We start from the raw sequence: 8714 nt of genomic DNA on the forward strand, positions 1-8714 counted from the left end.
TGGATAAAGAGAACACCTAGGTCTACCTCAGGATAGCACAGCCCCGAAGTGAAGGAGTAAAAAACACGAAATAGAGAATAGGCCATAAAAATGAATATTGTTCAGAAAATTTTAAAATGTTTTTTTTTTTTTTTTTTTTTTTTTTTTTTTTTTTTTTTTTTTTTTTTTTTTCTTAGGTTGATTAAAAAACTGAATAATAATAACTAAATTAATAAAATAGAAATTAGATTATAATTTTTTAAAAATAAACTCATCAAAAATTTTGTCAAGGATACACAAACATGCGAAATGTGAATGAATTCGAAGAAGACTTTAAACCTTGCATGTCTTGTGGTAGAACTTTCATGAGCTCTTCACTTGTTAAACAAACTAAAAAAATATTTTTAGAACAGACATCAATCAATTTGTGCAAAAAATACTAAAAAACGAAAAATTTTTGATTCAAGCAAACAAAGACTTGCAAATACTGATTTTAAAACTTCAAATGCTGTTAAAACACTTCCATTTGGAAAAACAAGAGTTTTAATTTTATTAAATAATTAAAAATTTCAGACATTTCAGCCTCCAAAATCAAATTGGCGAGAAGCCCATAATTCGTTTATTTCAGCTATAAGATCTGCAAGACAATATACAGATGCCTCTAATAAAGGAATTCCCTTGCCTACATACAAACCCTCTCCCGTCCCTTCTGGTAAATTATATTGTTTGAAATTATTTTAGATTATGTAAATTGTCAATATTGTAATCGAAATTTCAATAAAAAAGCTGCAGAAAGGCATATTTCATTTTGTAAAGAACAAAAAATGCGATTACCCATAAATCAAACTGTAAAAGAAAAAAGGGCATCAATTGGGCTGGCTCAGAGAACACAGGTATATTATTTTATATTGATTATGTAGTATCAACCCCCTAAACCAACTTCAAGAAGATCTCTTCCTAATAGTCAGATTAAAACAACTAAATTAAAATAGATTTTCCTCTTTATTTAATATTAATATAAGTTAATTTGTGATTTATGAATCGATGAACAGACAATTTCTGTTAATTGGATGATTTTGAAAAAATGAATCTTAATTTTTGGTATGTCTTTTAACATCCAAATTGGCGAGAAAATACTAAAACAATTTTTTTCCTGGCTATCCACAAATATCAAAAAAAAGACCAAAAAACCTCAGAATTCTTAAATCTTACAATAAAGATTGTTAAAGTACAGGAAATGACTTGTTTTTGCTTAATCGGCTATTAAATGACGAAATGGCATTTTAAATCACTATTTTAGATTCAAATTGAAGCTGTACTAATTACTTGAAGATATAAAATCCTTTAGTTGAAATTGAAATTTTTAGATTGAATATTTTGCAAGGCCATTTCGTAACACTGATCGTGTTTGAACACTTTGTTTTTGGTGGTGTTTAAGAAATGAGGTTAATTGAAACAAAATTGGAACTGGAAGAAGTAGTTATCCTGGATAAATATTAACAGTATTCTTTAAAAAATTACTAGAAAGCAGTACAGTCTTCCCTGTTTTTGGGGACCCAGATGAAGGGGTTTTTTAATATTAACAAAAAAATTAACGTTTTGTTTGTTTAAAACCATAAAGATCTTCATTTAACAATTTTAATTTAAAAATTTTAATCTGTAGTCTTTACTTGTTAAGAAATGATTCGTTATATTTTTTTCGAATTTGAAGTTTTTAATTAATCGATTCATTTTTAACTTTTTAAAGTGAATATATTTTAAGTGACAAATTATTTAAAAAATAATTGGGAAAAATTATTTTAATCGTATCAACCAAAACATAAAGGAATTGTACTCAAATGAACACATAACGAATTCCAGGGCGAATTTATAAGTTTAAATAAAACCTATTTAAAATCTTACTGGAATAAGCAAATAAAGTTGTCAAGATATAAGAAAAATCATAATTTTACAAAATCAAAATAGAAAATGATTCTGCAGTAAGCGAGAACATTTTTCAAGACAATCACAAATACTCTTTTTCGAAATATCCCCGAGATAAACATGTTTTCCAATGAACGTCTGAACTTAAAGAGAATAATACTTGGACGACCGGCTTGATTCTGATCTGTCACAAGACCCAAACACATTTTAATATTTTCAAATACATTCTGTGCCAATTGGCTCTCCAAAAAAACATCCCAAAACGACCTCTTATCAACAATGGAGAAAAGAATATCAAAAGCAGTCAAAATCTAAGACATTAACCAGTCACTTCATACGGCTTCCAATTTTTCCAACACAAACAACCGGAAGTCATCACTTTGGAGAGAAATAACGACGCTGCACAACAATCCTCCCAAGTGTTCAAAGAACTGAGGCAGTAAAGACGGCATTGGAGCATCCAACAACTATACTAATCAAAAGAAATACACCAATTCGACATTCTCCTTGCAAAAAGTGCAAAACTCCTTGTTCAGTAAACACATATTATCGGGATTGAGTACAGCAATCAGGTAGTTGTAGAAAGAAACGGACTCAATCTTATGAATTAACAAGTAAACCTACCAATTCTGGTTGTTTACTGACCAGGCTACTCCAAAATGTCGCGAATGGGAAATAATGGACTCCTATACTTTCCAATGACACACAAACAGCTAACAATTAGCCAAACTAATTATCAGACCAAGCTTAACGACTGTGCTTTGGGCAGAGAAATCTGTCAGCAGCCTCAACACAAAGTCATAGTATGGGTAATAAAAGAATTTGCACATATCCTCGGGGTGATTATTCTGTAATAGACCAACAAGATAAACTAACAAATTCGTCGGTAGATCGACTAAATATCATCCCAAACGTCGGAACTGGCAAGTTTGTCCTCTTCTTTGGCTCAGGACCGGAATAAAGTAAAAATTCATCACGCCGGTTGTGGAGATCCAGAAGTAACTTAGCGAGATAATCAACAAATTCAATTTGGTACAAATCAACAACATGCTGCAACATTTCTAGAATGTAAAAAATGCAATACCGAGTGTGGATGATCGGATTGTGGCAGAAGTATACCCACTGAGTAGGTTAACGCACATTGCGACTAAATTCTGATCCCCGCGAAACAAAATATCCATATAATCCTCATCTGTAAATATCAAAATGTGGAACAAACCGCAAAAGTCTACCATTTCCTTGATTACAACAAGTGAATCAGAAAACAGAGAAATTATCTTTAGCAACCCCTCAGCCTCGCCGGATTTAGAGTGAAAGTACACGTCCCTGGCGTCACTAAACATCTGAAGATGAAAAATCTGAGACAAACCTTAAAAATCTTCATTAGGCCTCCATTATTCAAAAACAACTTGAGATTCGCGTTCGTAGTGAAGAGAATATCGGAAAATCTATTATTCTGCACAACCGAGGACACCTTATAAACATAGCCCACACTTGCTTTGAGGCATATATAGGCAGGATGGTGGTGGTCATGTAAATTATAAATTCATTAAATTGGCAACTGTCAGTGCATTGTTGAGGATAGTCAACAGTTAGTAGAATCACGAGATAACATAGTTCGTCAATGGCCTGGATCAGATCAATTCATCAAACCTCAGGATATGACATGAGAGGGACAATTATCTGGTAAAGTAACCGAACTGCCATTGATTGAGCCAACAACACAGCCACAGTCTCAGATTTCTCGGCAAAAAGCAACAATAGTCGACAATAGCGGTGAATAAAAAACAAATTAAACTCGACTTGATTCGAGTCATCCTCGTTAATTCTACGAATAATCACGAAGAGTGGACAGAATGTTGCATTGGTCAATAGTGGTGCAGAGCAAAGGACACTGGAGAGCACGAATGACATTAGTCGGACAATCAGTGCAAATATGCACCCAATACACCACGATTGCACATTTGGAGTAGTCACAGGGCATTTCAGAGTGGAATATATCAGGATATAATAAATCATATAATATAGTTGTATATTCCGTGGACTACATATTGAATATAATCCATACCATTTCCTTCTCTACTCTCGTCACTGAGAAATAGGTGAGCAGATTAAAGTAATAAAACAAAAACTCGTAATTGGTTTCTACAAATTAGACATTCGTACTACTCGATATGTTTTTCACGAATTGCATGTATTGGACAAGATTTGTCAAAATTGTATGCAGTGACAAAATACATTCCTGAGGAAGGGCAGTCGAATACGAACACATTTCTTCGTAATTGAACTGCGATATGAACTCGGGACACCCCACGAGAGTAACCAGACACCTCGCAGTCACTACTCAATCAGAAACACAACCAATACATTGCACAACAGTAATATTCTCGTGGGAAAGACAATGTTCAATCACAAAACCACTATTCTTCACTACAAAATCCGTCAAACTGACAAATTTGTTCCCGTGAATATTGATCCACTTAATCACCTGAATTGGGTTAGCCCTGAGACAGTCAAGTAGATTGGGAATGACAACTTCATCCACCATATTTTTATCAAATTCTAGACTAATTATAACCAATTAACCCGATAGATAAGTAATGAAAGAAAACACATCGAAAATATACGATCGGAGTCCCTTCACAAATCCGTCCAACATATTCTTAGTCAAATCCCAAACGGCGGGAAGCTTTTTGACCAGCAAAACAAAAATATCCGCCACGATCTCCAGGTTCTGTCCCGTCTTGATCAGGGTTGACAAAAAAGTACTCTCCTAAGTAGACAAGTCAGAAAGCCCAATACATTCAAATCGGATGCCAAGCGCTGGACAGCCTGAGTAGTTATACATTCCGCGTTGTCTTTGAATGTCATGAATATTAATTTAATCATAATAGTCAGAGTTTCGTTCACACAGGCAACAACTTCCTCGGTGACTTGACTCTGTCGTGATAAAATGGGAGACATACAATCCTTTCCTCCAACGCTGCGTGATAAAATGAATAATATTTTATTAGAGCTGGCATCAAGTCTAATCTGAGGAACAAAAGGGTTAAGCCATCCTCATGTGCAATTCTGTACACAAGACATATCAAATTGGATAAATTGGGACTTGTCATATCAATCAGATCAATCTACAGCACATAAACAAGCAAGAGAACTGTAATAATAAAAAACTTGACAAGTCCATTTTCCTGATTAAGTTCATTACTGGAATTAGTATAAAGAAGGCAACCTCTGATTGTAAAACTGTGAGCGTTGTCTTGGAATAAGAAATAAAATAATATTCGATATAAATTCAACAAATGTCTAGAGGGTGAAAAGAGAAATCAACTTGTCGAATATGTCCAACATTGCAATAGACCGAATGTCTGGCGATCCACCTCGGAACAGATACAAAATAATCGAAAAACGACTAAAAATCTGCAAACAACCCCACCTCGGCTATACGTGGATTGGTAGAATATGCATTTTGCACTTTTAGACAAAAATGAAGCAAATAATGTTCAGCAGTCGAATGTGTCAAAATGTCAAAAAGAAATGAAACAAAGACTGGGCTGACACAGGAGGAGTAGTTTGTTTGATTCTGCAATGGAGGAGAAAAACAAATTTTCTCAACAAAACTAGCAGATTTAAATAAATGAACTGACAGAAAGTAATCGTGTTCGAATAACAATACTTCTCTATCCAGCACTTTATTATCATTCCAAACGAACTAGAAAGGTATGAAAAGTTCAACCTCCACCAAATCAGAATATTGTCTATTTTCTGTTGGAGGATCCGTTAGAACAAGAGCATCAACGGATTGACCGACTTTCTTATAGAAAAGCATATAAGCGTTGTTGCCCTAAGAGTGGAGGATTAAGCCAACTTTAATAGCGGAGCCTCCCATTCCCCCATAACACTCATTAGGAATGTCATTAGGGTTGAAAATGGTCACTGTTGAGTCGTTGAATGAATACCACTGAAAGGGGTGAGTCAATTCTTTGATAAAGCAGTAGTAGTGGCCCGCTTCCGAATTCCCAGAATGAACAGTAACCCCTATCAATTCAAATTGAATGTCTTCACACGTCCCTATCTGATCTGACAAATAAACAGAAAGCCCAACCCTCTAAAAGATTTGATTGCATGTATTTGGACATGTCCAGAATGAGGGGGAAGGAGAAATGACTGTTAATCTTTTTTCGACTCATATTCGTCACGTCGAATGCATATCGCATCGTGTTTATACACAAAATGTTTGGCAGTCGTTGGAAACAGGCTCTCTTCTGAGCTCGTACTTTTTTATCACACGGATCACACGTGTACATATTAGCGCCCTCCAACATGTCTACTTGAGTAAACTTGTCCAGTGATTGCTAATTGTAGTAGATTATTATACATATAAGTTTTCGACATCCATGACCTGACATTCAATGTTATAAAACTCTTCATGCCGAATACTCACGTGAGGACAGTCCTAAGCAAATAGAGTACTCGACACAACCAGCGATACGATCGAATTGGAAATGGTCCCGCAAAACATTTTCTTGACACATTCGTTCTAATTTAGTTAATATCGACGTACCAGAGATGGGCACATGCATTCCATTTTTGTCAGGAGGTCGTTGAATATCTCAGTCATATCCTTCGGGTCGTACACATTCAGGGGCATATTCTCGTATATATAAGCCTTACATAAATTGACAATATTACAAGACTTTCTCCAACTCTCCTGCCAAATTTCCAATAAAACTGACCTCTAAAATTACAAACGTCCTCTGCAAATCTCGGAACAAAGCATAATATTTATTTACTGGCGCAACGGACGCCGCATAAATAGCATTTCTGATGGCGGGAATCATAAACAAATGCTGCAACGTCGAGGCCAGATAACACGTCGACCCAGAATTATCAATTCCCGAATATGGGACTACTCTCCTTTGCTGTTGGTCAGAACATATCCCCCAAAGTGTCGAAGGACATGCTAAGCAGTGAGAGCTAACACGTAACCTGGATCATTATGAATTGACCTGAGTTTATCACACACTGTTGCAAAGAAATCGCCACTCTTAGGAATCTGCCAAGCCAGGAGAGTGAAGGCAAGCAGACGACTTGACCTACTTCTGCATTTTGGAACATTTTTGACGTCTTTTGTGGGAAAAGTAAAGACCAGTTCCATTAGTCTTGAAATAAATTCCTATTTTTCGTATTTAAAAAAGACCTTCGAGCTGAATCAATCTTCAAAATGGAGATGTTTAATTAATTTGCAAGCCAAACCGAGAAGATGGGCAAGTCGGGGATCTTCTTCAGCATAGACTGAAGCCGTAAAGTCCATCTCCATGAGTGTATTAACCACTTTAAAAGAAAGATCCGAATATTCCAGTAATACATCCATAGCCTATAATAAATATAGTGAATGATGCCTTCAATTCCGGAATAAGTTTGTCAAAAAAGAAAAAATAGCTTGTACAGGAGCTTGTGCATCTCTCCGCGGAAGACATGTCAGTATTCTCGATAGTATACAACTGTGTTCAATAATAATAAGTTATACAATTTCCGGCCGGTCTTCCAAAACAATTTCCCATGAATTGACCAAACTGTCGAAAATAGCAGTCAGCCAACAGTTATTCTTTTTCCTTGCATCCTCCAACGCCAAATAATATAAATAAAACGCCCAGTCGACGCTGTCGTAATTCTACCAATTCACCCAACCCTCAACCTTCACCAAAACTTGTACAAATCGCTCAAATGAAGGATCATTGGGGAAAATAGTGACGACTGGATGATACCGTTCACCTGAAGTGAGTACCATTACCATCATTTTTAGGGCCAGGGAAGAGACGGAAGCACAGTGTTCCCACTCATCAGTCCTAGTGATAATCCACATCGATGTACTTCTTTTTCAAAAGATAATAGACAATTTCGGCCATTCTCTGAATGAACTGTTCCCTGTCGTGATCATCGATTAGACTCTATTATATCATTTCCAAATAAAGAACCGCCAGTTCAAGATGAGTAAATAAAACAATGTTCTCCTCACTGTCTTGGCTTGGTTCTTTATTCGACACAAACATGGCTGAAATCAAAATCTCCACGACTGGCAACAAGTAAGACAGAACCTCAAGTGACCACTAAAACTCAGGCAAATGTCCCAACATTATCAAATTGGTCCATCGATGGTCGTAGTTCAATACAACTCAATAAGCCCATTAACAGAGTTGAGAAAGACCCCGTCTTTATTATTCCGTTTCTTACTACACTTGCTTGTCGTTGATTGTCAATTGGAATAGCCTGCAGTAAATAAATCATTCTGAGGAGGTGATTTGGGTTCAGTATTTCTTTCCAATGGGCAATGCAGTGATATTTTAGATCATTCATTTCTTTAACAAACATCCTTGTCGACTCAGCAGTGGGCAAGGACACACAAAACATCCACATTTTCCGGGATAAGACATAGGCCTGTTTGTGACAATTACACTCCGTCTTAATTAATTAATCTAATTCGCAACTGATTTGGCAAATTTGGAAATAATGGCGATCAAGTCGATTAATTGGTCGATTCGATCCCCCGAAGTTATCAAGGCTAATGGATTCTTATCCTTCGGGATTTCCGGCAGACAGGAAGTGGGAACTTTGTCCATTGAGAGGGATTCCCAGTCAAAACTCCCAATAAATGGGGAAATAGTGATTATCTAAAGTCAGAATCAAGCGCAACCTCATCATGGAGTAGACCGAGATCCTTGATTGTCTTGTCGTCATCAGAGAAAGGGATTTGACACCCTTTTATGTTCAAAACAAATAATCTATTAGACAAAATTGTTCTGACAGTTCTT

This window comes from Octopus sinensis, unplaced genomic scaffold (genome assembly GCF_006345805.1).
Source record: "Octopus sinensis unplaced genomic scaffold, ASM634580v1 Contig15281, whole genome shotgun sequence".
Lineage (NCBI taxonomy): Eukaryota > Metazoa > Mollusca > Cephalopoda > Octopoda > Octopodidae > Octopus > Octopus sinensis.